We start from the raw sequence: 21585 nt of genomic DNA on the forward strand, positions 1-21585 counted from the left end.
AGACACAGGCAGAGGGAGAAGCAGGCTCCATGCAGGGAGCCCGACATGGGACTCAATCCCGGGACTAGGATCACGCCCTGAAGAGTGGGAGAGTCGGACTCTTAACCAACTGAGCCATCCAGACACCCTGAGTATGTTTACTTTTGTAAGAAATTTCCAACCGTATTCCCAAGTAGTTATACCATTTTTCATTTCTATCAGCAATGAATGAGAGAATTCCTATTGCTCCACATCCTTGTCAGCATTTGCTATTGTCAGTGTTCCAGATTTTGGCCAATCTAATAATAAAGGTGTAGTGGTATCTCATTGTTGTTTTAATTTGTATTTCCCCATGATATATGATTTGGAGCATCTTTTCATATGCTTATTTGCCACTTGTGTATCTCCTTTGATGAGATATATCTTGAAGTCCTTGACAATATTTTCAATCTAGCTGCTTATTTTCTTATTATTGAAATTAAATGTTCTTTGTAAATTTTGGATAACAGTCCTTACCAGATATGTCTTTTGTAAATATTTCCTCCCAGTTTGTAGTTTGTCTTCTTATTTTCTTTTTTGTTTTTTAAGATTTAATTTATTTATTTGAAAAAGAGAGAACACTAGGGCAGAGAGACAAGGAGACTCCCTGCTGAGCAGGGAGCAGGGCTCAATCCCAGGACCCTGAGATCATGACTTAAGCTGAAGTCAGATGCTTAACTGACTGAGCCACCCAGGGGCCCCTGTCTTCTCATATTCTCAACACTGTCTTTCACAGAGCAGATTTTTTTTTATTAATTTCATTAATTTTAATGAAGTCCAGCTATCATTTATTTCTTAGACTGTGTCTTTGGTGTTATATCTAAAAAGGTCACTATACTCAAAGTCATCTAGGTTTTCTCCTATGGTATCCTCCAAGTGTTTTAAAGTTTCAAATTTTATATTTGAAAATTTTATATTAAAATTTTATATTAAAATTTGTGATCCATTTTGACTTAATTTTTTTGTGGAGGTTATAAGGTCTACATCTAGATTCATTTCGTGCACAAGGATGTCCAGTTGTTCCAGGGTAATAATGTATTTTAATAATGTTTTCTTTAGTCGGAGTTTTTAATGACGTGCTAATTTAATCAGCAACATTTTAGATAGCCTAATATGTGTTGTCATTTTTAATAGATGGAGAGATATTTGGTACAGAATATATGAACTAAAACATACTTATAGTCAGTTGGAAGCAATAGTAAGTGGAAGCAATACTATGTATTTCTATACATTTGCACATATATAGCAAGAGTCTGGGCCTTGGACTATGGCAGGCAATCCTTGAGACTCTTAAAAATGTAGACAAGAGCATTTTTCCTGAGTTCAGGGTGAGTGATGTAAGCAAGTCGATTGAGCTTGCAGCTGCCACCCCTTGAGATTTGGGCTTGACCTCCTTGGGCTTGACAAGAGCTTTGATTGCCTGGGCATGTGCACTCACAGCCTTAGAATTATCGGCCTGCTTCTTTTTCACGCCCTTTTTCTTGTGCTTCTTGGCTGAATACATATTTCTCAGGAAATTGGGGTCTATCCCCTTAAGAGAATCATATCTTCATATCCTTCTTGTTGCTGTTTCTGGGTCATTTTCATGACTAGTTGTGCGTGATGTTGTTCTTGGACTTGGCCATGTCTGCACCGAAGCACCTTGTGTTGGAAGAGAAAAAGAGAATTAGAATGTTTTAAAACCTATTTCTCCATGCAGTCATTTTTTTCCTTAAAAAAAAACTCACACAAAATTCCAAACACAGTGAAGACACAATAAAGATAAATGATTAGTCTCTAATCACATGTTTCTTCATGTGTGTGTGTGTGTGTGTGTGTGTGTGTGTGTCCAAGGTTTATTGAAGATACTCCAGCACAGCAGAAAGATTCAAACAGCTCCCCGTGGTGTTTTGAAATTCATCCCAACTGTAGGCTGAGTGACCTGCAGGTTGGACAGGCTTCCAAAGTCCAAAAGTTTCAACATCTCCTGAGTGTCAGGATCTACCTCGATGATCTCCTGATCCAGGGCTGAGACCTCGGGCACGTAGGTCTCCTTCTTCCTCTCTCCCCCTCTTGCAACCGGGCCCTGCTGAATGCGCTTCGTCAGATGTGCGACATAGCCTGCGATCCCGTTGCGGAGCTTCTTGCTGGGGCTGATGGCAATGTCCTCGCACACGCGCTTATTGGTGTGGAAGTGGCTCCCCAGGCGCGGGTAGTGCTTCTCGAGGATGACTCGGGCGCCGTCGTCAGGGTTTAGGTGCGCGCGCGGCCCATGTTGGCGGGTATAGTAAGGAGATAATCACATGCTTCTGTTTGGATGATCCTTTGGTTCTCCACATTGTGCAAATGGGAAATATCTTATTGAACATTTTACCTACAAACAATTCATGTGCAATTCAGGATGCCTTTAATCTAACCTCAGATTTTTTTTTTCTCTCTCACAATTAATGATGGAATCTAAGTCAAAAGGATGGTGGCGAATTTTCTACCTATCAATCATCTTCCAAGTTTTCCACCTCATGGTGTGATTGCTAAATGAGATTATACACATGAAAGCACTTTAAAAAGAGCTGCATAAATGTTAATTATCATTTCCAGAATTTTTTTTTCCCTAAATTTCAAGCTCTGCTACCTAACTAGATGCATGACTCTGGAACATCCTTGAAGTGATTGGCTAGATCTGGAGAGTTTTCCCAAGATTTCACATGACTGGGGCCTTCTTGTTCTTCATCTTCATTATCACCTTCTCAGGGAGGGTCTCCATGACTCACCAAAATACATTATTCACTCTTATTGTTCTCTTTCCCGGGACCTTATCCCTTTTTCCATCCAATTTGCCACAGTTTGCAGGTATATTTTAGTTTCTGTATGGGACTATAATGCCCATGAGGCCAGGGACCATATCCATTCCATTCACCACTGTATCCCCAACACTAATCCTAAGGCCTGACTCAGAACAATGGCCAGATGGGGATAAAAATAATTCATCTCTTTACAGTGAACATTGTTATGATGATCAAACAAAATCATTTATGTATAAAAGTTTCACAAATTTACAGAAAATAGAGGAAATTTAAGGTGTTATAATTGTTTTGAGGAATAAGTTTAAGATACTAGTTATCACCAACCTATTCTCGACCAACCCCCCAAGGTAAAGGGCAAAGCACACAGAGGACGTAGACCCATAAATGCATATGCTTTACTATTTTGGTCTTTGGCTTAAAATGAGAGTGTGCAATCATGGACAAACATCGGGGTCACATGAAGAATACCTTTCCTAAGGTGAGAGATGGTGAAAGAGATGAGATCTGGAATCAAAGCAAGACTAGTAGCTACTACTGCTTGTCCCCACCACCCAAGGCCCACCCAACCTTGAACTCTCCTGACTCAGATAGAAAAAAGTCATTGTCCAGAGCAAAACATCAGTTAACATGAGCTGTTTCACACACAAATGAAACACATTCTGGTCCCCTATAACTTCTAGTGAGGAAAAGCCTCACTAGAATAACATACTTCCTTCCATTTTGAACTTGTCTGGATCATCCTCTTTGGTAAACTAATGTATAAATACACAGTGGTGTATACACACACACACACACACACACACGTACATTGCCTACAAATATTTAAATATCTTTGTGTGTTTCATACTTATACAAAGATATGAGAAAATTGAACATTTTCAATATCTGTCTAGATTTTCTCAAGTTTTTTGCTTTATTTGTGAGTCTCCATCAAAGAAATATGCACAGAGTATTTGTTTTGCCTGTTGATTATCATACAAATGCTGGACAATCAAGAATCTCCATTCCTCTTTAATTCTGCAATCAACTGTTGCTACTAACTGCTAGCACCAGAAATGCACTTTTCTCTATTTTACATTCCATAGCAGAAAGAGGGAAAATAAGAGGAATTACATAAACTATTTGGGTTTTTGGAGACCAGGGAGCGACTTACAGATTTGGGATTCAGCATTAATGACTCTGCATCCTTCTGGGGTAACTTCCGGTGTTACAATCACAGACAACATTCACTATCCTGTCCTGAACATTCAGGAACTCAAGTTTAAATTTTTATTTCTATTTATATGTTGGCAGATGTAGATATTTTAGTCAAAATTAAATGCATATTCTAAGGCAAGGAAGTATAATTAAAGCCAAGAAAAGGAGAGATCACTTGTGGTTTGTATGAACAGGCGACACATGTTAAAGATGATGGATAGTGATAATTTAGTCTGGAATGTCAAGTCTCATGAGATCTCATCAAGTGTATGTCAAGATGGGGGATATTTTAATACTTGAGATAAATTTCTGGTGATTTCCTTCAGGGATATACAAGCATCTAATTTAATATATGAAGAAGAGTAGAAATAAAGAAGGTCATAAAGGTAATTTCAGTCCAAATGTGGATGTTCTTTAATATCAAGTGAAAATGTAACACTTAAAATAAGAAACAATCGATCCCTGCCAGGTTTTAAGCAACAGAGTAACACAGTTAAAGCTTTAGTGAGATTTGTGTCACAACTATAAGTTAAAGTGAAGAGCAACCAGAAACAGAATTGAGGTTTTTAAAAAGCTAAGAGGTTAAGTTATAGGGCCAGATAAGAATGGCTAAACCAAGAATTGTAGCTGTTCAAATAGTCTAAGACAGAAGAACTACCAAAAGACTTTTCATTAGAAATGTGTCTCAAGGTTATATGAAAATAAAGCTAAAATTTCATAAATTTGCTGAAATTATGATGGACCTCCAAATGAAGCATTTAAGTTTCTGCCAGCCCACGAATATGAGCAATCCAACAATTGTCATGAATTGAGGCAAAGTCGATGCCAGTATATACCATTATGTTCTGAGAAAAACATAATTAAAGAGACACAAGAGAATGATATACAAATCAAATGAGAAATATGATAGAAATGGAAACAGTTCTAGACTGTGAGTCAATCTAGACTCAAAAATCATTCAGTTTCCGTGGACTTTAGTTCTGTGATTACATCATAATAAGTGTGGATATGCGTCCTACATGGCCCCTTCCAGTTTTCTTAAACCCTATCATCTATGACTCAAGAATTGGGGATTTCAAACTAGATACCATATAATACTGTTCCCAGCTATAAAATGATATTATTCCATAAATCTATATGTTTACATGTTCTGAAAATGTTTAAATCTCCTGTTTTCTTAACTATGATTATATTTACCAATAATTGGATTAACCCTAATTGACATTTCGTTGGTTGTACACACATTTTGGGAAAATGCTGAGGTGATTGTTTTCCACCATTAAATTCAGTCATGTCCCTCTTACCAGCTTCATCACGTTATAGTTGACATGCGATGAACTGCACATCCTTAAACTCTATAGTTTGATAGGTTTTCACAAATTTATTCACCCATGAGACCATTACTACAGTCAAGATAATGAGATATCCATCACCTTAGGAAATTTCCTTGAGACTCTGCATGGCTTTCTCCTGTCCCACCCTCCACTTCTTTTGGACGTTGGGGTTATTTCCAGTTTGGTGATATTATAAATAAAGTTTCTGTGAATACGTGTATACAAATATTTATATAGACGTATACTTCTGGTTGCATTATTTTCCACAAGAAATCAATCATCCTTGTCTTTGTTCCTCTGTACATAATTTATCTATGACTGCTTTTAAGATTTTCCCTCTACTATTGGTATGTGCAATTTTATTATGATTTATCTTGATGAAGTTTCCATCCTATTTCTTGTACTTGGGGTTCATTGAGAGTTTTGAATCTATAGATTTATAGTTGTGGTCAAAGTTGGAGAGATTTTGGCCACTACTTCCTCAAATATTTTGTTTGTCTCTTCATTTCAGCTCAGCTCATGATCTCAGGGTTCTGAGATGGTGCCCCGTGTCCGGCTCTGGACTCAGCGTGGAGTCTGCTTAAGACTCTCTCTTCCTCTCCCTCTGCCCTTCCTCCCTTTTCTCTTCCCTCTTTCTCAAATAAATAAGTAAATATCTTTTTTAAAAAAGAGAGAGAAAGAATTCCAGAGAAATGGAGAAAGTTCCAAGTATTCAGATGAGTACTAATCAGTAAATGTATGTGAGAAAACCACCCAAAAGGATTAGAGGGAACAATAACAAGACATCCCACAGGGCTTATAGGTTTGCAAATAGAATTAGTGCAGAATATAAATTTGAGTTTATTAAGATAGAGTCAAATGCTGCCTTGAGTTGTTAAACCTTCCACTGTATCTTAAACATGATTCAATTTGAAAACCACTTCTCTTTATATTAGATTTTGAGTGGAATTTGCTTTTGTAAGATGAAGATCGTTGCATCTACTGTGGGCTTTGAAAGAATATTACATTCCAGCTACTTAACGGACTCCTTCAGCACGTATATACATGTTTTAGAAACTATCTTAAAGAAATGCAAACAAACATTTTCGTTTGTCTGTCTTTACTTTGTACTTAAGATTTTCATGCCACATCTTAGTATCACATTTTAGATCAGTATTGTAACTTGCAAATTCTCCTCAAGTTTTTCTGTACTTGATTCTACAACACTAAGAAACTCCATACTTTTATTAGAAAGGTTGCACACATCCGCATTCCAGTCTTTTCATAGTACCAGAATGTCCTTGTATTTATTTATTTATACCACTCAGGATTCCCTACTGTTTCTGTATTAACAATGTGACAATAACTGAGTTGTTTTATCTTGCTGTGTTCCCTATGCTACTTAGAGAAAATTGTTCTTATTCATTAAAAAATGGAAAGAAAAATATCTTCTATTCAAATTTCTATAGTATAAAAAGAATATCTGTGTGCTTTGAAACTGGTTTTAAAAAGTTGAAGCATGTACCTAATGAGAACCAGGAACAGAGGAAATGGAGCCTGGCAGACATGAGATGTCATCAAAATAAAATTAATTAAATGTGACTCTTCCTACTCTCAGAGCAACAGACTTGAGAGTAAGGAAGCAGCTAAAGGAGTTAGCCCAGCTCTCCAAAGTGAGTCTGCTAGGACACTGCAGAGTGAGCTTCAGGGCTAGGCCCTGAGAACCAGGGCAGTTCTCACAATAATGTACCCACACACTGGCTCCCTCCCAGACCCTCTCTCTCAGATATAGTAAATTACTTTATGATAATCAAAAACTGTGTCCGAGAAAGAACATGACTCTTTACAGACTAAGAAATAGACCCCATTGCCCAGAAGGCTCAATATACCTCTTTCTCTACACATGCACAGGCAAAAACAATGACCATTTTTGAGAAAAAGTTTCAACAGAATAGAAGAGACTAGGGACGCCTGGGTGTCTCAGTCAACAAAGCCTCCAACTCTTCATTTCAGCTCAGGTCATGATCTCAGGGTCCCACATTAGGGGGAGCCCCCTTAAGAGATCCTCCCAGTGTGGAGTCTGCTGAAGATTCTTTCTTTCTTCTCCTTCTGCCTCTCCCCGCCACCTTTCTTCTTCTCCCTTTCTCTCTCTTAAAAAAAGAATTAAAGAGACTAATCAATATTAATAAACTGAAAGACTAACTCCACAGTAACAGAATTAATATAGAAAAGACTTAAAATTAATAAAATGGATGTTCTTGGAAATGATTCAAGAAGGAATCACATTCTGAAAATTTCAAAATCTAAAAATCAAAAGAAAATCTTCAACACGCAAACTTTTAAAAAAGATATTAGATCCCCATGTCACACCTAACATGACAACCAACACAACAGATAGATGCTGACCAAAATACCTTTAAAAAAAAGTAAGCCATGTAACAACAGAGAGCATTCAATTGCACTGTATCCATTCTTTCATTGCTGAATTCCCAGCATCTAGAAAAGTGTCTAAGAAACAGTAGATGTTCAATGGATAATAAGCAAGTTAATGAGTTTGTTACAAACCTTAATTTCAGTTGGTTTATGACCCAATTCTTTTCACTTACAATGAAACCAGAAAAGTTGAACCAGAGAATCTCTGTACTTGGGGGCATCACAGTGAGTAGTCACCAATGGAATGAAAATAAAGAGCTGTGGAAATCTACACACTGAGCAGTAAGACCACAGCAACTTTCCCTCAGTTTTTCTCAGGAACACCAGCAGTCAAGTACCCATCCTTCCCTCATGAACTACCATTGATTAGGAAATTGAAATATTCATCTCTGCAAATGAATGAATGAATGAATGAATGTCCCCAAGCTAAAATGAATGTCCCTAAACTAAAAAGCCCTCTGCATTGACATGTGGATTTCTTGCAAGGAAGAAATTGCTTTGCCTCCTCCACAACTTGATGAGTAGTGAAGCTCACTACTCACACCCAGAGCCACCAATCAGATTGTTGGTGTCCACCTACTGAAACGAACACAGTCAAATTTCACCTGACTTTTGGAGAAGTCCATGTCAGAGATTCCAAAAATTATGAAGAAAGAAAGAAGAAAGAAAGAAAGAAAGAAAGAAAGAAAGAAAGAAAGAAAGAAAGAAAGAAAGAAAAGAAAAGAAAAGAAAAGAAAAAAGAAAGGAAGGAAAGAAAGAAGGAAGAAAAATAATGAAAGGAAGAAAGAAAAGAAAAAAGGAAAAAAGATGCATGGACAATGTAGAGAGCAAAAGAAAACCTCAAAAATCTATACTGTGTCCAAGTCCCTCCATAAAATAAAGCAAGGATGCTATGGGGAAAAAAAAGAGAACAAAAAAAAAAAGTAAAATATGGATAATAAAAATTTTAAAATTGAAAGCTAATAAAACAGCACTCAGAAAATCTTTATGAAAATTTTCAAGCTCTACAATGTGATAGATGGTTGAAAAAAAACAAATTAGAGGACCGACCCATGCAATGTTAGGATAGCTGAGGCACCATCAAACCAACCATACTACGTGTTTGTCTTTATTTTATAAAGATTTTATTTATTGATTCATGAGAGACACAGAGAGAGAGAGAGAGAGAGGCAGACACAGGCAGAGGGAGAAGCAGGCTCCACGCAGGGAGCCCCATGTGGGACTCGATCCCAGGACCCCAGGATCACGCCCTGGGCTTCTGGGGCCACTGAGCCACCCAGGCGTCCACTCCCTGGGGTTGAAGCCTAGATTCTCAATTTATCAGCAGACTTACCTTACTAGTTACATGACATTGGAGGTCAGTTATTTTACTTATAAATTAGAGATCATAGTTGGATCTTCTTCATATGATTGTAAGAAATTAAATGTTAATATTAGCAAAGTTCCAAGATTAGACCTGATAAGTTAAAAATAGCGTATCACGTTTATTACCGATGGGTATCACTTTATCCCTTTGGTGACCTTAGTTTTTCTTGAACAGAGTAAGGTTTGTGGAGGCATGCTTCTGACATCATTTCAGTTCTGTTCAAATATTATCTCTTTAGTGAGGCTTCCCTAATCATCCTGTCTAAAATATAGCTCCAGATTCTCTCTCTTTATCTAACTTTATTTTTAGTTGTATTACATATATATATGTATAGATAAAATATAAATTTTACACTTTCAACTTGAAAGTGTATTATAAACATACCTATTTATTTGGTGATTTTTGTTCTCCATAACTGGAATATATTTTCCACGAGGCAGAAACTTTGTCTTTTGCGTTTATCCCTGTGTCTTCAATGCCTAGAAAAGTTCCTGGCACATAGTAGGTGCTCAATAAGTCACTGCTTATCATTGCATAGCAGAGTGGTTAAGAATTAAAGCTTTAGAATGAACTTACCTGTGTTCAAATTCCGCCTCTGCCATTTAGCAGCTCTGTGGTCTTTAGTAATTCACTTAACTTACATGCCACTCATTTAGCAAAATTAGGATAAAAATAGCAGCACCAATTTTTAATGTTGTGATGTCTCAATACGTATAAAACTCTTGGAAGTCTGTTTGGCACCTATCACTGATAGATGTCAGCTATTATTATTTCTAACCTATGCTAAAAGAATAGAAGCATAAATGATTTTATGAATGAATAAAGAAATGAAGAGTATAGAGGAAAGGGGACTTTCATTTGTGCACTGCCCTGCTTAATTATTTTATGACAATCATGTTGTTCTTTGCTACTTTTGTAATGCTTAGAAAATTAATTTTAACATTAAGGAAAATACGGAGTATTTGTGTATTGGGGTTTTTTTCCCCTATAGAAGAGAAAGCATATGGTTTAAGATGTCTTTCCCACTTCTCTGTGTTCTCTGCCAAAAACATACTGCCCTCAACCTTGAAGTTCATTTCAGGTTACTCAAAATGAGAAAAACAGCTGTGCAAATATGCCAGTCATTCACTTTTACTGTTTTCTCCCCAAACTCATAATCCAAAGTTTGCCCTTCTGTGCCCTGCTTTCTAATTTGAGAGGCTGAATTCTGTGGACTGTGTCACTTCCACTTTTTTTTACTATCAGGCTCCAGTTGGACTCCACAAATAAGAGACACTGATAGGATATCAGAGAAAAGGAAGAGAGAGCATAAGGAGGGTGAGCTGTGTCCCCTCATCTCCGCTCGGGGAAGCAGCAGTGCCAGTGGCCATCGCCCCTCTTCTAAAGACCCACGTTCCACTCACTCTCTGTCCCTTGTCCTTGCCATGTAAAGAACTTTCCCAAGGTTTCATACAACCACTTACAAAACCATAGAATTATTTTTTCCTGGTTCAATAAAGAAGATCTTATAATAAAAGCTGAAAGTGGAAATGCAAAATTATTGTTCTATTTTTAACAAAGAACTAGATAACTGAAAAAACTAAACTAAATATACTAAGTGGTAAATTTTTAAAAGAGTAAGTAATTAAAACCTCCATAAATAAAATTAATACATATTTTGCTCTGTTATTTAAGAAACATATCAATCTAGTTTTACAGGCTGATTAAGTATCTATACTCAGAAGAGTCTAAAATTTTTATAAAGGTACCCTCAGAGGAACAGGAATATGGCTAAATATACATACTCAACCAAAAATAATACAAGTAATCATTAAACGGATGAATACTTTTATTCACTTTTTAGTTCCCAAAGATTTTTCACTACAAATTCATTTCACATTGATGTCTTTAAAATACAGACTTGGATGTTTATTTAGAGTACAATAACTATCAGTGTCAAATGTTTTATTCCTTTCTAGTTATTCATTCCTTAGAGCCTTTTTTTCCCCCCTCAAAAAATCAGGTAGGCAGGGAAGACAGTGCACACGGTGAGTAGGAGGGAAAGGATCGGTGTAATCAAAATACAAAGTTCCCTGTTTGGCCCTCGCTGAAGCTGGCATTAAGAGAGTTTGAGTAGTTATTTTCATCTTAAAAATGCATACCCAGGAGACTTAACATTTTGCTAGATAGAGGAATGTTCGAACATTTTTATGCCAGGTTATTTTTCCCCTATGATTGTCAATTGCAAATTGTCATCCAAAACGCCAAAGAATTGACTCCTGAGAATTTAGCTAAACCTAATTTCTTTCCAGAGATTTTTAGCAGAACGGTTTGTGGACTTAATCACAAGCAAAGCTCTCATTTATAACATGGTTCGGTGGAAATGGCCATCTTCCACCCACCCTCACTCCGCTTATAATGACCGATTAGGAGAAGCCTCAGGAAATGAGGAGCGAGAAACGCAGAACAAAGAATAAGGATGGCTGTGGATTGTCCAACAGAAGCTGAATAGTCTTCTTCACTGGACGGCTGCTACCTCCGTGCATTGAGGGCTGGGGGTGAATGTGAATGGATTTGTCACATGCTGGGGACACCTCATGAAACATGATTTTCTGACTGTCGGTCAAGAAATATAAGGGGAGTGGAAGGTACAGGCTTCCAGCTATGGAAAGACTAGGCCACAGGAATACAAGGCACAGCCTGGGGACGGACTCCAGTCAGTGGAAGAGCCTTGTATGGTGACAGACGGCAGCCCCACTGTGGTGAGCACAGCATAATGCAGAGAGAAATTGAATCGCTCTGTTGTACACCTAAAACTACCGTAACACTATGTGTCAACTACACTTGAAAAAATACTTTAAAAGAATATACTGTATATTTAAAAGGCTTTGACTGAAATAATTTAATGAAAGGACTATTTGTAGGCTAATATTTACTATGAATGATGAGACACCCAGAGATTAGGAATAGCAGGAAGCCATTCAGCTGACTTCAGAAAGGTTATTTTTTGGTACTTACCTTTGCTAGTTATTTTCTAATCAGTTGCATAATGCCCCATAGGAATCAGCATTAAAATACATGCATATATTTGTATTTTAATGAACAAAGCCTGGAGTGCATGAGGGAAAGAAGAAACAGATTTAGAAGGAAAAAGAATCCCACATGATAGAATGTGGTAGCACGTATAAAGAAGAAAAGGGAACATGTTCAGTCGTTAGGCCTGCTGCAAAAGGAAATGCAGAAGAAAGCAAAGTAAAACAGAACAAACAATCAAACAAGCAAAGAGGAGAGCTGGCTTAACAGTAGAAAATAAAAAAAATAAATAAATAAAAAAAAAAAAAAAAAGAAAATCACCTCGGTCACTATCCCCATAGGCCACTCTCAGTGGTAAGGAGCAGGGAGTGAGGAAGAGAGTCTGGATACCTGAATCACTTATAACATTCTTTTTTTTTTCCAGGTGCAGAAGCAGAGAGTCCAAGAGAGGGCCTGCCTTACAGTGCAGCAGTTGCTAGGGGCGTGGTGACAGTGGAGGGGCCCAAGAGAGCCGGTTAGAGGGCGCTTCCATCACCCCCTTAGTTCACTGGCACCTTGCAGTTCATTCCTATAGCTGAGAAAATCTGATAAAAAAGAAAGGATGGAAAAAAGGGAGAGAGGAAGGAAAGAAGGGAGAGAGGGAGGAGGAAGGAAGGAAGGAAGGAAGGAAGGAAGGAAGGAAGGAAGGAAGGAAGTAAAAGAATGAACACTTGAAGCCTCATCAGAAATACAAACCCTAGTGTAAGAATTTCATCCAGTGCCTTCTGGATGAAAAAGTTTTTGACAGACCAAGGATGGAGAAAATAAGAAAGAAATATAATACTGAGTGTCTGGAAGAGTTTGAAGTGGGAGGGCAGCCAATGTGGCTGGGGAGAAAGGCAGAGAAAAGTGCAAATTTGGATGCCAAAGATAAAATTGGCTTCTTTCTAACTTTGCCTAAAATGACATAATAAAACCTTATCCCAAGCACATGCAACATCTGACCACCTTGGGATGAGAATTGCCTGAAAAAGACAGAGGCCTGTATGTGCTAAGCAGAGTGCTAGAAAAGCATTCCTGTCATTCCACAGTTGTTTCTCGGGTCTACCCCCGGGAACCGCAGGACATTTCCTGTAACTGTCTCTGGGCTCTGTTTCAAAAATACCTATTACATGGCATGCTTCCAGGGTCAAACTTTCATCCTCCCAATTCTCTGACATTTTCTGCAGAAATTTGACTTTACGGATCTTAGTATCATTGCAAATTCACAAAATTTACTGAACTAGTCAGAAGGACACAAAGCGATGGCATTAATTCATTCCCCATCCGGAAGGGGACCATAGGCCAAATCAACTGGATTCAATGACTGGGGTACCTGTTGTTTCACTGGTTTTGACCAACCCTCTGCAGCTTGCTAGCTGGTCCCGTGTCCCTCATACTGCAATGGGTTCCGGCGGTCCTCAGGGAGTCTCTAGAATGAGCTACTGTCACACTCAGCCTTCTACCAGTTCCGCGGATTTGGTCAAATCACCTGCTGGGTTCCAATTTTCGATTTCTTCAGCGAGATACCTGACTTCGGTCAGTTGTTTTGCGGCTCCAACAAGAGGAGCTTGAACCTGCAATAAACCATTGAAGGTTATCAGGGGAAGAAAGAACCTGTGGCCTCGAATCGAGGCGCCCTTAGGAATATGCTAGGCCACAGCAGAGAGTAACACAGGAGAACCCAACATAAAAGGAACAGACTGGAACACGAAGTCTTTAGTTCTAAGAACCCTTGTGAATTCTTAGAAGTGCATGCCTCAGTTTCCTCCTGCAGTTAGACCTGCACGCAGAGTTGAATATAAACTACCGCAACCAACCCAAGTCCTCAACTTGCCTCTCTTCCTACACACTAGGTTTTTGGTTTGGAGACTGAACATCCATCTATTTGCCCAACTTTCAAGTACTGGAATTATCTTTAATTTCTGATTTTCTTTGAATTCTCACATCCATTCACGCATCAAATGTTGTCAGTTCTGACTCCTACATACCTCCAGAATCCGTCCTCTTTTCTATTTTCACTTCCATGTCTTTAATTTGTGCCCATCTCATCTCTTACCTAGATTATTCTAATAGCTCTCCAAGTAGTCTCATTCTATGCCTGTATCACCTTCACACTGCTTACCAGAATGGATTTTTTTTTTCAAAGAAAGAAGTTAATTTGTAAAAATCTCTTATTTTAAATAAGCCAAAGAGATAAAATTCTAAAATATAGCAAGCAAATCTAGTCCTTTCAGGCTCTGGCCTGTTTCTATTTCCTATAAACATCCTTACATACCCCCATAGATGCCTTAACATCCCACATGTTGTTGAATGAGTCATTTTCTCTTGCTCACTCTTCTGCCTGGAATCCTTTTTTCCCCTCTTGTCCACTTAGCATACATTTACTCATTCTTCGAGATTCATCTCAGGTATCACTTTTCCAGTTAAGCCTTATCCTGAGCCACTTTTTTCCAGTCAGAGAAAAATGACCCCATCTCTTGGCTTCCCAAGAATCACAGGCATGAATCTATTAAATAGTTCCTATGGTATTAGTTAAATTTGTCACATGTAAAAGTTCATTTCCCCAGGCTCGAGCTATAGGGATTTATGGGCCACATCTTATTCTTGTGTTTTAACACATTGCTTCATGTGGACAGTAAGGATGTCATGACTATTTCTTGAGAGTGATATCTGAACTCTACGCAAACCTAAGGTAGTTTTGCAGATACTGTGACTTTCTAAGTTGGGTTGATATTCTTTTATTGTGTGTACTGTTTCGTTACTTTTGAATCTCCTTTATGAATTCCTACATTTTAATTTCTTATTGTCCTAAGCTTCTTAGGAATATGAGTCCATTATGATAAACTGTTTTATTTACACAGACCCTCGCATAGCACCAGATTGCCTGTCGACTCTCAGATCAGATACCTTGCCTGGGGCATCTGAATGGGGGCATTGTCAATGATCAACATTTCCAACCTCTGAAATTAGAACTAGCTGAAGAGAGAAAGAGAGAGTGAACTTTAAAAAGATGTTTGCCCGAGAATCATCTGGTAAGAAGCCATTTCTGGAAAATAATCTGTGCTAATGAGAAAAAGAAGTGAAGAAAAAGTGGGCTGTGAACATTGCTATTTTCAGCTCTTTGTTTTGCTTTCAGCAAGGTGTCTTCTAATCCTTGCCATGAATATTGTACACGCTGTCTGGGTTGCATACTCTGAGAAGTGCGAATGAAATCATACCAAGCCCCAGCCGCATGATACGTGTAGGAAGAATAACCTAAATCATTAATGTAAAGGCCATACCTCCAGAGATAGTTCTGCTGAACACAAAAGACACATTAATTTGTTTTATTAATTTGGACATGCAAAGCTCCAAAAGGGACACTGCAAACTGAATAAACAAGCAAAAATATGGCAAACCATGAACACATAATTTCAACTATTAGCCATTCTGTGTTCAGATGCTAAAATGAAGCGATTAGAGGATACAAACTCCTACACTGCCTCTGGAAAACTCAGAAAATTGCATCCTGCATTATTTTTTTCATGTTCTCTATTTTTATTTTTAATTTTTTAATTTAAACTCTAGTTGGTCAACATACAGTTCAACATGGGTTCAGGAGTAGAGTTCAGTGGTTCATCATTTACATCATCCTGAGTTAATTAAACAAATAATAGGGGAAATCTTTTGCAAACACAATGTCATGAATTTGAGGAGACTGAGTGTAAGAAAACTTGCCATTTATAACTTTTGCCTTAAATCATTTTCCTCAAGTCAAAGTAAGAAAACCCAAGTCTCTTACTATCTTCTTATTTTTCCATTCCCTTAGCATTCACAAAGAAATAAATAAGTAGCTACTCAACCTGCTTTAATATTTCATTTTGTACAATTTTGCTTCACTATACATATTCTAAATAAATAAATAAACAAATAAATCACACTGAATCCATTTTCTCCTTACACAAAATATCTAAATAAAAGACTTTTCCTTTTTATCTCTTTGTCATTCATATTGTGCCACAAACTGTGCTCTAAATGACACAACCCCAGAACACACTGAAGCATAGCTAATCACTTTGTATTTAGATATAGTCTCACCTTTTAAAGCAAAGAAATGGAATTTTCTCAGATATGTCTTCTAGAATGCCAACCTGTTCCATACTTGTTACAGAACCTACTCTAATTTGGTGAGCTTCTTCAGTGTTATGTAGCCAAAATGTAAGACGTCTTAGTTCAGGTTTTTCTCCAGGTGAAGTGATCATTTAAGATAGAAGCATTTTAATGTATAGATCTGGGAAGTTGATGGATAACTATGTTGCCCTAAGAGTCACTAAAAATCAAGTTGTTCCTGGTTATCTTTATCTTTCTTTATAAGAAAAAGTACAGGTTGATGGTGTGCACCAGATACTGTCGTTCTGCTTCATGTGAGGATAAAGGATTTTCATGCACAAAAAGCCAGAATTGTCATTGTTATTAGATTCATAACCCTTATCTCTATACTCAGCAAAGAGCATTTCTGTGTCGTAACTACCTAGATAATCTTAACATAAGATTATCTTATCTTTTTACTAAACTCAAAGATGGAGAAATTTCTGGTGTTTAGTCATTGTAATAATTAACATACCAGCATACCGTCCGTACATATAACTCATACCTTGCAGATAGCATAGTAACAGGCAGATATTACACCTCAGTATAGATGTTATAAGGTATGTATTATACATATCATTCCGGTCTTATATTTGTTCAGATGAGAAAACCGCAAGCTCCAAATTTATGTAACGTGATGGACATTATGGAGTATAGAAGTGGTGAGCACAAGGCTTAAATTAAACTCTTCTCTTGGATCTATACAGTCCGGTGGGAGAGCCACTAGCCACATGTATCTATTGAATACGTGATACATGGTGAGTTTGAATTGAGATTTGTTACAAGTGAAAAATTCCCATTAGATATTGAAAACTTGAGATGAAACAAAACTTGTTAAATAGCTTAATAATTTGTATATTGATTGCATGTTAAAATAAAAATCTTTTTATATATTAGGTTAAATGAAATATATTCTTAAAGTTTATATCACTCACTTTTTTTCCATCTTTTATATCACAGCTATATTAAAAAATTTGGAATTCCACATGTGACTCACATTTTGACTCATATTATATTTGTATTGGACAGCATTGTATGAGACCATACTGTCTACACCTCCGCAAGAAAATTCTCATTTGATTACCTACTGGCATTTTTTTTGTACCTACTGGCATTTTAAGAGAAATAAAACACTAACAAAATTTGGTTGTAATTTCAGCCTCAAACTTACATATATGCTTCTGATTTATATGTACCCAAAGTGCTGATTACTCTAGAAAGAAAATCACTTTTCCCAAGAATGTGCTTCCTGGTCTCAACCTGGAGAGACATCATATTCTCTGCTCTGTATGGGATTTTTTTTTTTTTCTCTACAACGACTGTACTGGGCTGTACTATTGAGTATCATCTATTCTTATAAGGATAATTTTTGCTTCAGAGCTCTCAACACCTGGATGCTCTGCATTACTGGACAGTTTCTCCAGGTAATCAAGAGTGTCTGGAATGAAAATCTCATATTGGAGGAAGGTCATAATCAAATGGTGAACGAGCAGCAGCAGTTCTCACACTTTGATGTCCATAACAATGATGAGGGCAGCCAATTAAAATGATCAATTCAAGGGTTTTACTTTCATGGAGTTTGACTCAAGAAGTTTGCATAGTATTGAAATGTTCATTTTTTCAGATTTCCCTAGTAATTCTGATGTAGACAGACCTCCCCTTGGAAGACGCTTCTCTAGACAAAGGGCTATGTATGCATCTGAAAGCAAGAACATAAATATCTTAACAAATGGTATAGATATCAGTCATCAGAACCCAGGTCTTATCTGTATGTATTTGTTTACAAAACTATCAACTTTTTATGCAGCCCTGACATGAATAATGTCATGTTGGGAAGTAAAAACCAATCAGAGATGGAATGATTATGGATAGATACAGAGGTTTCAAAGCCCTCGGTTTGTCAAAATGACATTTGAAAATGACAAGTCTTTTTTAATTTCTGAAATTTCAGTTTTACCATCTATCTGAAATAGAATTATTTGCATCACTAAAAAAATGCTGTAAATATTGTTATTTATTCTTTAAACTTTATACATGAATAATACTTTAAATAGATGGTTATTTTGTAAGATCCAGTAAAAAGCCTTCCTTGTAGTTTGGGGAAAAAATACAACTTAAGTAGAAATTCATCAGCAATCTGATATTTATTCTCTGACTCAGATCGTACACAAGAAACCTTTCAAAAACATAGAAATCGGATTGATACTTTGAAAATACATCACTTAATTGATAAAAGGATTTATATTATATTAATTATATTAGTTTTCAGATGATCAATCACTGATCTTGTCCTTTGGCATTTACTGAAATTTATCCGTGGGTATGTCCAGAGCCCAAAGCAATCTGTCCTTGCATTCCAGAGTGAATTCTTGAACTTTGCAATCTATTTAATAATGTCAATGGAATATTGAATTGGCAAAGATGTGGCAAGGGTATGCAGCAGTAGACATGATTGGTTTCTAACAATAAAAGATAAGTACTATGATACAGAAAAAACAAAGTAATTGCCTTTATATTAATTAAATTCCAGCAACCCATCTCATTCCCCTGTCATCCTATCATAGGGAGACAGAAAATGTTAAAGTAAATGTATCACAGCAATTCTTTCCCAAGAATCATCTTCAGTAGAACTGAGTGATCATAATACGTAAGGCATCTAAGTACATAATTATAGGAAAGAAGAAGTCATGGTCTGTGCCTTGCAGAATAAAGCCTGACAAATAAAAAGTCATTTAGAATACACTCAGCATTCATTAGCACATTTGATGAATAAATGAATTAATGAGTAAACAAACAAACAAATGCAAATGTAAATAAACAGCTATGTCAAAATTCAGGGGAGAAGGGGCGCCTGGGGAGCTCAGTGGGTCAAGCGCCAGGCTCTTGATTTGCTCAGGTCATGATCTCAGGCTCCAGACGTGGAGTGTAAAGTCAGGTTCCATGCTCAGCGTGGAGTCTGCTGGGGCTTCCCTCTCCCCTTTTAGCCTCTGCCCTCATTCCATGCCCCACACACTCTCTTATCTCTCTCTAAAATAAACAAATGAAATCTTTTTAAAAAAATGTCAGGGGAGGACACATCCTTAACTAACAGCGCTCTGAGGATATGAAACATTACCTCTCAGGTATCAACAGCCACTCCCTATAGTTGTGGGGGAAAATTTTTGAATGCTAAATGTAATTGTCATAGACACAACTATGTGTAAATACTATACCACAGGCTGAAGTTTGTTATAAATAAAAAAGTAAAAACAAAAAAACAAAAACCCTCCACTTGGCCATCTATGAGAGTGGAGCCTGAGAAATTAAATAATTCACTCAGTGTCAAGTCCACTTTTAGAATGACAGGATGCAAAGTTTGATTTTTCATTACCGCAAATGTCTAACAATACTCAATGCTTAAATTTGCAAATTTACTCTAATTATTAATGTGCCCTAACCAGCCAGAAATAAGACTAACAGCATCAGGACAATAAGAATGGGGAAACTAAAAAGAGGGGTCCATTATGTGTTGAGGGCTTGCTATATGCCAGACCCTTTAATTTTGCTTATCTCAATTAATCCTAATACCAACATTGAGAGCTAGGCATTACTCTAATTTTTTTAAAAGATGTTATTTATTTATTTATTTATTTATTTAATATTTATTTATTTATTTACAAGAGACACAGGCAGAGGGAGAAGCAGGCTCCCTGCAGGGAGCCCAATGTGGGACACGATCCCAGGACCCCAGGATCACTCCCTGAGCCGAGGGCAGTTGCTCAACCATTGAGCCACCCAGGCAACCCTATTTTAATTTTTGGCAATGAAAATTGAACTCCTATATTGTCAACTACCTAGTAAAACTGTATGGTAAGTAAATGATAGGGTCAAAATATCAATTTTAATTCTTCAATTTCCTATGCTTTTTCTTTCCATTCTGCTGCCCCTCAAGAACAAGTATGGCTTCACGACCATCTACATAATTTCTGACATTGCTGGTCTTTGTTTTAACTTTCATTCTACTCACAGAACCTGGTGCCTTCGAATATTATTTGCTATACAGAAAAGAAGAAATAATTGCATATAGGAAAATGTCCTAATGTTCAATCCAAACAAACTCTGTGTTCCAAAACCACATGGAAGGTGGAAGTGCAAGCAGGATGGGTCTATAAAGTAAGTAGAAAATTTTATTTACGTAGGCAGAGTTTGGAACAATCTATCAAAGAGCCACTTACCTTGCATGCATCCCCATGCTGATCCTATTCATTTCCCCAGAGCAAATCAGAGAGGCGAGAGGGAAATAAATAATTAGCAGTTTGGCCAGTTCCAGTAGATTTTTCCATGTAGTTATTTGTGTGTTTTCATTTCGCAGCAAGTTGGAAACTGTGAAATCAATCACAGAACCAAAACGAACATGTAGATAGGTGTCTCTAAACTGCTCACGTTCTGCATTATTTTTATGCAGTTACTGCATGTCTATAAAGAAGAGACCTACTTCATTGAAATGAAAGAGAACTTGCAGGGAGCGGGGAGAGTTGCAAGGGATGTAGGCATTTATGTTAAAGAGGGAGAAAGGCAACTGCTCTGAAAGAGCAAGCCCAAAACTAGTCTTGATTTGTACAGGTGACGAAAGGTATACAGTGGGTGTAGCTGAGAGAAGTCTAGGGATTGTGGGAGGCCATGAGTAGGAAAGTAGACAGTGTGTGCAGTGGGTAGCGAATCTCTGTGGAGAGATGCCTGGAAATCCCTTGCCTGCATCAGAATTCAGCTCCCCTGGAACTACTGAGAGGGGATGCTCTCTAGGTCAGCAAAGCTCAGACTATGTCCCTGCTGCGCACTTACTCCCACTGGGCCCTCTTATTGGCAACATGCCCTAGGAGCACCTCTGTTCTTGTGTTTGCCACACTTGATAGGAATCATTGATCTACACACTCACCTTCCCCCATTTAATTATGAACTCTTGAGAGCAGTGACCGTGTTTTATTTTTTGACTCACTTGATTCTCAAAACACAGTGCCTGGCGATATGGTTCTTCCAGCCACCAACTTTCCCTCTACTCTCACCCACACATACAGTCCCCATTAAGAATTAGCTACTAGTTTCCTGACTTGGTCCATGGTCTAGATCCTCAACCACGTACTTCCTTCCACTTTTACTCTCTTCATGTCTCCATGAACACCTTGGTGGCTGTCGTGTTGTTGTCTTTCTCTTTGGTCTGTGGTCTCACACATTCTGCTGTTACAAGTAGCCCTTTACACGGCGCCATAATGATCTCCTTCAATCATATTCCACTCGAGTTGGTACTTATGGCCTGAATTAGGTTGAGTTTGCACAC

The 21585-nt window shown here is 37.6% G+C and overlaps 1 long non-coding RNA gene and 1 pseudogene across 1 annotated transcript; both read right to left on the reverse strand.

Moving 5' to 3' along the window:
* Positions 1-891: 891 nt before the first annotated feature.
* LOC144304565 (uncharacterized) lies at positions 892-20611 on the reverse strand. Its single transcript, XR_013371500.1, has 3 exons — positions 20486-20611; positions 13477-13717; positions 892-1659 (listed from the first exon to the last, which is right to left on the reverse strand). It is a non-coding gene; the product is annotated as an uncharacterized LOC144304565 (long non-coding RNA).
* On the reverse strand, positions 1844-2271 carry LOC144304572 (small ribosomal subunit protein eS17 pseudogene; annotated as a pseudogene).
* Positions 20612-21585: the final 974 nt, after the last annotated feature.

The sequence above is a fragment of the Canis aureus genome, chromosome 34, assembly GCF_053574225.1.
Source record: "Canis aureus isolate CA01 chromosome 34, VMU_Caureus_v.1.0, whole genome shotgun sequence".
NCBI classification, from domain to species: domain Eukaryota; kingdom Metazoa; phylum Chordata; class Mammalia; order Carnivora; family Canidae; genus Canis; species Canis aureus.